General features: G+C 40.4%; 1 non-coding gene across 1 annotated transcript; it reads left to right on the forward strand.

Moving 5' to 3' along the window:
- The first annotated feature begins 6,569 nt into the window (after window positions 1–6,569).
- Window positions 6,570–6,642, forward strand: TRNAV-UAC (transfer RNA valine (anticodon UAC)). Its single transcript has one exon. It is a non-coding gene; the product is annotated as a tRNA-Val (tRNA).
- Window positions 6,643–7,954: the final 1,312 nt, after the last annotated feature.

Here is a 7,954-nt window from a genome sequence, read left to right on the forward strand (position 1 = left end):
CTGGGTTTAAGAGGGACTGTTCTTAGCATTCCAAGAGGCCCAAATATAAGCTGAAAGATTGCTTATAATTTAGCCTTGGAAGTCACAAAGTGTCACTTGCACTGCATTCTGTAGGTTATGAGAGAGTCAGATGGACAACCCAAATTCTAGGGGATAGGAGGTATGGCTTATTGGTAGACCAATTTGGAGACCAGCAAGACCGTACAAGAAAGTGAGGTGCTTCCTTTGATCTGGACCAAGGAGAAGCAGAGAGGCCTCAGTCAGGAAGACTCTGTTGGGAGTCTGCAATCCAAATCCACTGGGAGTAAAATTACCTGCTGCCTTGCAGGGTTGAAAAAGCTGATCCCCACTCTACAGACAGACTAGGTGAGGACATGGGAAGGAGGGCAATACTGGGCACAGTGAAGCTGTCCTGCAACACTGCTTTTCAAGAGTCAAATCTGAGCTGCCTCCTGCTCCTGGAGTTGTGCTTCTGACTTGCTGAGGCAGAGTGTGAGGGGGAACTTGGATACTGTGGTGAAGAGGGATGGGCAGAGCACCTGTACCTGCCACCTGGAGACCAGTTTCCCCAGATTCATCTCACCCCAATAATATGACTTGACAGGATCTTTTGCTGAGGCTGCTACTTCATGGACTGGCTGGAAGCCAGTAGACCAGAAGCCCACAGGGCCTTTAACAGAGGTCTCCTGATAAGAAAAGGGAACGTTCCTACACTGTTGGTGGGAATGTACGTTGGTGCAGTATGGAGATTCTTTAAAAACCTAAAAATAGATTTACCATATGATCTGGCAATCCCATTCTCGGGCATATAACCAGAGGGAATTCTAATTCAAAAAGATACATGCACTCCAATGTTCATAGCAGCACTATTTACAATAGCTAAGACGTGGAAGCAATCTAAATGTCCATTGACAGATAGATGATTGGATAAAGAAGTTGTGGTATATTTATACAATGGAATACTACTCAGCCCTAAAAAAGAATAAAATAATGCCATTTGCAGCAACATGGATGGACCTGGAAGTTGTCATTTTAAGTGAAGTAAGCTAGAAAGAGAAAGAAAGATACCATGTGGTATCACTTATATGTGGAATCTTAAAAAAAAAAGACACAATGAACATATTTACAAAACAGAAACAGACTCGCAGAAGTAGAAAACAAATGTATGGTTACCAGGGGGAAAGAGGGGTGGGAAGGAATAAATTGGGAGTTCGAGATTTGCAGATACTAACTACTATATATAAAATAGATAAACAACAAGTTTCTACTGTATAGCACAGGGAACTATTCAATATCTTGTGGTAACCTATAATGAAAAAGAATATGAAAAGGGATATATGTATGTACATGTATGACTGAAACATTATGCTGTACATCAGAAACTGACATAACATTGTAAACTGACTATACTTCAAAAGAATTAATAAACAAAAAAAAAAAAAAAGAAAAAAAAGAAAAAAGAGCTCTCCTGAGAAAGATACCTAAGTTCTAGCAAACCTGATCTCTAATTGCTCAAACCTGGATGAACATGAAAAGAGATTACTTTAACTTGCATTTCTTTTATTCCTAGTGATTGGGTATCTTAACATGTTTATTGATTGTGGGCATTTTTCCTTCTGTGAATTTCTTCTTGATGTCTTTTATTTGTGTTTATATTGGATAGTTGTGTTTCTGTTGTAAATTTGGGAGAAGCTTTGTCATATTGTAGTATTACATATCTGTGTTATAAATATTTTCCCTATCTATTTTTTGTCTGTTGACTTTAATAATCATACAATTTTCTATTAAAATATATAGTAACTAAATATATCTATATAAAATATCTATCTATATATTTTAAAATAACTTCTGAATTCTTAACCTTTATTGTAAAGATATCCCTAGTACTTCCTAGCTACCCTCCTATTGCTCAGTCTGGGGGCTTCTAAGGCTTTTCCTCATCAGCTCAGAATCCTCAGAGCCCAGCTTCACATCAGGTCCAGAGTTACTGCTCAGTAAATGCTAACGGAAATTAAAAAAAAAAAAGAATGACAAAGGATGCTGGTTTCAGCCAAATTGTTGTTGTAACTGGGACACAATTATTTTTTGCTTCTGCAGCTGGAATCAAAGGGAGAATCCCCAATGGTAGGCATGACTCAGAGGGAGGTAGCAGGCAGCACTGTGTGTCATAGCTACGGTTCAACTTGGCAGAATCCACATGGTGAGCCCTTGGGTTAATGACAAAGGATTGAGCTGAGAGGATCCCAGTGTTTGACTCTGCTTCCTCCCTGGTCCCAATGACTGCCCTTCCTCTTAATCTGTCATTCCATCTCATTCTTCACTCTCCTTTCCTCTTCCTCCTGGCTCATCTCCTGCTGTTCTGTTTTCTTCATTGAGTTGAGGTCTTATGAGCACTAGATAGATTCAGGGATGACCTGAGGATGAAGCCTGCTTTGGGACTGCCCCAGAACAGAGCCCAGTCCTTGTTCTCCCAAAGGCCCTGGCCCATTTTTCTGCAGGCAGCATTGCTTCTTTCTATGGTAAACAAGGATATTGGGCATCATGCACATCCTTTTCCTTTGAGGAAGTCATCCCTTCTCTAACAGTTGGAGCATCCCTCAGAGAACAAAATTTTGATACCCTCTCCCTAATTGCCCCTCCCCTCAGCCCCCCATCACCCCAGTTATAGTCTGACCTTCATCTTGGGCACCTAGAAGACAGGATTATGTTCAGAGCAGTGATCTGAAGAGAAAATGAATAATATTTATTATAATTGCTAAGTATATTTTCCCAAGGTGGATAAAGTTAGTCATTACCTAACCATACCATCAATTTAGTTTACGTTATTAAGCTACTGTGTATGTTAAGACCTGTGCTGGGTGCTGAAGAACTTAATACGTATTGTCTTAAGGCAAAGGCAAAGGCAAGGCTTAAAGTCTCACGTGAGAGGAAGACAATTTCAAAAAGCAAAATAGCTTAAGGTGGAAAATAATTAATATGCAAATAGAAGCATTAGGTACTATGGAAACAGAGGTAAGGAGAGAGTAACCCAAACTAAGGAAATAGTACTGCTATGAGTAATAGTAGCAGCAATATTTCCACTTGGTGATTCTTTATTATCTTCTATTTCTTTGCTAAGACTTTCTGTTTCCTTCATTTTTTTTTTTTGAAGCTTGTTCACAATTGCTCACTGAAGCATTTTTATGATGACTGTTTACAACCTTTGTCTGATAATTCTACTATCTCTGCCATCTTGGTGTTAGATTGCCTGTATTCATCCAATTTGGAATTTTCTTGGTTCCTGGTATGGCAGGCAATTTTCAGTTGAAATCGGGATGTTTGGGGTGTTATGTTATGAGATTCTTTATCTGAGTTAAACCTTCTGTTTCCAGCTGGCTTTGCCTGACACCGCTGTAGCAGGGGAAGGGAGGGCACAGTCGGTCTAGTTGCTGCCAGCTTGGAGTAGAAGTCCAAGTTTTCCACTCAACCTCTGTTAATGCCCGGGTGGGGCGGGGTAGGGCTCTGCATTACTGCTGTGTGTGATCGGGGGTTCTGGCTCCTCATTCGACCTTGGATCGTGGCATCCTGGATGGGAGGGGTAGGAGGGTCTCCTTAATGTTTCCTACATGTCCTCCACTGACACCCCAGGAGGGTGGCCTCATTGTCAGTCAGCCTTGGTAAAAGCCCTGACCCCTGACTAGGCCTCCTAGTGGGAAGTGGCAGGGACATCTCTTTACTGCTGGTTGTGAGTGAAAGTCCGGGCTTCCTGTAAGGTCTCTGCTGAGACCTCGGGTGGGGTGTGGGGTCATTGCCTCTGGCAGAGAGGAAAATCCTGGCTTCCTACTCAGCCTTTTCTGGTACCCAGCATGATGGTGGTGGTGGCGCAGGATAGGGCACCTCCTTTCCAGCCTGGCCTGTGTGGAAATCCAGCCTTTCTACTCTAGTATCCCTCTCTTGGCAGGGGTTGGGATGAGCTGACAGTTTCTTCTGTGGTTTTGGTGGAAGAGAGCAGGTACTGGTTAATGCTTTTTTGCTTTGCCAGCCTTCCCTTTCCTGATCCTTTGGCTGGAAAGAGCAGGCTTCTGTTGCGACCTTTTTTCGTCTGTGCTTGTTGGAATTCCTTGTTGGGTTCCTGGCTCCTTCAGCTCCAAGTCTGGGTTATGTGAAGCAAAAAAAAAAAAAAAAAACGCAGGGAACCTACTCCTCTGTTATTCTTTGGGTCCTGAGGTCCCTCATCGATTTGCCTTCTTTTCTCCAACTTTCAGCATCATCTTAGGTTGGTTTTACATATAATGTTCACAATTTCTAGCTGTACTTAGCAAGAGGATTAGGGAAAAGCACATCAGTGTCATCCTGTTTTGTGTACAGCCACTTTATAATGCCTTTTAACATCTGCTGAGTAGAGTCTGTCTCGTTAATCTTCTTTATACATCTCTTGAATACTATCGGACTATTTTTTTCATATTTTCTCAAAGATCATTTTATCTTATTTCAAGAGAACCACTACAAAATTGGAATTTTAATTGGAATTGAATTAAATATATTTAGACATTTGATATTAATTATGGGAGAAATCATGTTTTAATAATACAGTCTTATATCCAGAAATTACAATGTTCCATTTATTCCTACTTTATGTCCTTTAAGATCTAGTAGTTCTTTTTTTGTAGGTATAATGCTTTTTATTGTCAAATTTATTCCTAAGAAATCTATTTCATTTAGCTGCTACTGTGAATTGATTATTTTCCTTCCATTTATACTCAGTGTAGAAACATACTATTGATTTTGTATACCTGCCTTGGACCCAGTCACCTTATCAAATACCCGTATTCATTTCATTTTTTTTTTTTTTCGCTTGAATCTCTTGGGCTTTTCAGGTATACAATCAAATTATCAGCAAAAATAATTTTATCAGTTTTTTTTTCAATTTTTATGGCAGTGTTTATTGCTTCATTAATCTAGTGACTGGACGACAACTAAAAAAATGCCTATCAGTATGGGAATGGTTGAATAAATGTTGGCTTGTCCACAAAATTGAATGCTCACCGACTGTGGAAATAAGTTAACTTGGATGGATTTCAACTATGAATGGTGAAGTGAACAAAGCAAAATGCAATATATGATCCCATTTTCCTAAAAGCAACAGAAACAGTGTCTGCATTTGTAAATACAGTATTTGTATATAATCATCTAAATAGAAGGAAAGCTATGAACAGGTATCAATTGGGTTATATTGGCAGTGGTAGATGAGTGGAAAAAGAGGGAAAAGCAAAAACAAACAAAAAAGACCACATTAAGATGTTATTCACCATAGAAACAGCACATACAATCCCATCCCATTCATGTTAAATTAGCAGAGCTGTGCAAAGAAACACATGAAGAGATGGTCAAAGCTGTGTGCTCATGGTAATCATGATCTCAGGCAGGATTTCAAGAGATTTCTTTTTCATTTTTGCTTTTTATGAATTATTCAAAATGTTGACTATGAGAGTGTATTATGTGATCATAAAAACATAGGATGACATTTTTTTCATGGCAGAAATTTAAAAGAAAAAAGGCAAAATGCAACAAGGGCAATTCCAGCTCAAATATCAACCCAGGCTTTTTGCAAATCTGTGCTATATTGGTTAAATTTCTTTGGTGGAAAACACCAGACGCTGGAAGACTAACAATAAGAACCAGGGACTTAATTACAATATCCTGAACTGAAGGGAAAACTTTGCGATAGTCTTTTGGAAGGATGAGGGTCTACACAGTGCCCGAGGTCTAGGAAATCAGCATTAATGGACACTCTCTCAGCACTTCAGGATGAATCATCACTGAGAGTTCTTCTTGGGGCCATTGTGAGCAAGATTCAAAATCTTAGTGGGAAAATCCAAATGTCCAAGTTTGGGTCACATGCTCAACATGGCCCGAAGAGGCTGGACTTCATTGGTTCAGTCCTTCTAAGATTACATGCAATAGGGAACAGGAATAGTTTCCTAAAAGGGTAGTTGGGGTGCATTAATCTAGAGAAAGGGATAGCCAGTCTGCAAAGTTAAACAAACAAACAAAACAAATACCAGATGTCCACACAGAGTCTCATGAAGGCTGGGGTCTGCTAGAGCCTGGACCCTCTGATGGGATGCCTGCTGCTCAGTCTACGTTCATCTGAATTTCTCTTCCTTCTCACGGGCACTAGGGCTTCAGCCTGCTTTCCTCTCTACTACGTACATTCATGGGACTCCTTTTAACTTCAGGTCTCGCAGACTCTGCCATTGTTTTTCCTTTATTTCAGTCTTGCCTGTTGGAGTTCAGGCTTACTTCTTCACATGGACACAGCGAGACAGCAGCAAATCAAAACAGAGTAGAAAGATGACAATGCATTATAAAACTGCTTCAGTAGAAGGGATAAATGACCTGAGGAAAGTCAGGTTAAAAAGTTACTACTATGATTGTTTAAATTTTCATTGGGCCACCATGGCACCCCCCCCCCCCCAGGGAAAATCGAGGAATGTGACTGGTGGAAAAAAAGTATTCCTAACTGGTCCACCCTGGTAGGGGGCAGTTCTCTATTCAGATGAGTACCACTCATTCAAAGTAAGTTAGGGGGAGGGTATAGCTCAGTGAGAGAGTGTGTGCTTTACATGCACGAGGCCCTGGGTTCAATCCCCAGTACCTCCACTAAATAGTAAATAAATAAACCTAGTTACCACCCCCCAAAAAAGAAAAGAAAAACAAACAAAATAAGTCAGAGACTCTAAGAAAGGAAAATCTCCTTGACATGAAGTGGCCCATCAGTGGGGAACCCTATTTGGCATCTGAGTGGGGACTCAGTTTGAGCTACCTTTCTAGGTGTGGTCTTTGAATGCCAGTGCTTAGGGGCTTAGAGCATCCATCGTTTATTCTTTCTCTCAGGTGCGGGTCTGCTGGGGTGATTGCTTTCTGCCTCAGGTATGCAGGTTCCCTGAAGAATCTCTGCTCTATTCTGGGCCTTAGCAGAAGGGGCAGCAGCCGCTGGAGGGAAACTTTTTCTCACAGCAATGGCACAAGTAGGAGAGGGCAAGCCTACCCATGCAAGCACATTTCAAGCTTTTGTTTACATCATTCAAACATCTCATTGGTGAAAGCAAATCATGTGCTGAACTGGACACCAAGGGGCTAGAAATTCCTACTCCCATGGAGATTGTGGTCTGGGCCAAGGAATGAATGTTTTTGAACAACAACTGAAGCCATCTCAGTCCCCGCAAGATTTTGCCTGAGTGTGCTGGGGGATAGTCAGAGAGATCAGGGCTGGGCAGACATGATAGGGAACGGCTTCTGTTTCAGTGTGCTAACAAAGAATTGACTTAAAATCTATTGAAAGAGAAAAGGGAAAAGAGAGAAGGGAGAAATCTGGAACGATATGTTAAATGTTAACTATCATTTTGGGGGTTGATAACATAATACATTATTAAGATTTTCTATATCATTTTCAGCATTTTCCACATTTTCTACAATGGTTGTCTAATGCTTTCATAATCAGAAATAACACACACACACACACACACACACACACAAAAGAAAGAAAATGTTGTCCGAAGAGTCTTTTTCTTCTCAGCTAATGGAAGCAAGAACAACTTTTGCTTTGAAGAAGGGAAACGGACGGCGTTTGGCTTTTTGTTTTTGTGTTTGTGTTTTTAAATCTCGATAGCTTTTAAAGGGAAAATGAATGTTGTGAAAGACTCATTTCTTCTATGCTAAACTCTGCACTCAGGGCAGAGGCTAAAGATCACATTTTAAATTTTGATTTTGATTTTTTTTGAAGGGCAAGAGATTGAAAACCTTTTAAGGAATTAATGTCCACTCTCAATTTTGTTAAGAGGGTGATGATTTATTGGGTCAAGGATGCTGACTTTCTTCTCCTAATTTTCTCAGTTTCCTCATCTGCAAAATGAAGAGGTTGATGCAGTGATCTCTAAAGTGCCTTCAAGATCTCACTTCCAGTAATTCTAAT

The sequence above is a fragment of the Camelus bactrianus genome, chromosome 11, assembly GCF_048773025.1.
Source record: "Camelus bactrianus isolate YW-2024 breed Bactrian camel chromosome 11, ASM4877302v1, whole genome shotgun sequence".
NCBI classification, from domain to species: Eukaryota; Metazoa; Chordata; class Mammalia; order Artiodactyla; family Camelidae; genus Camelus; species Camelus bactrianus.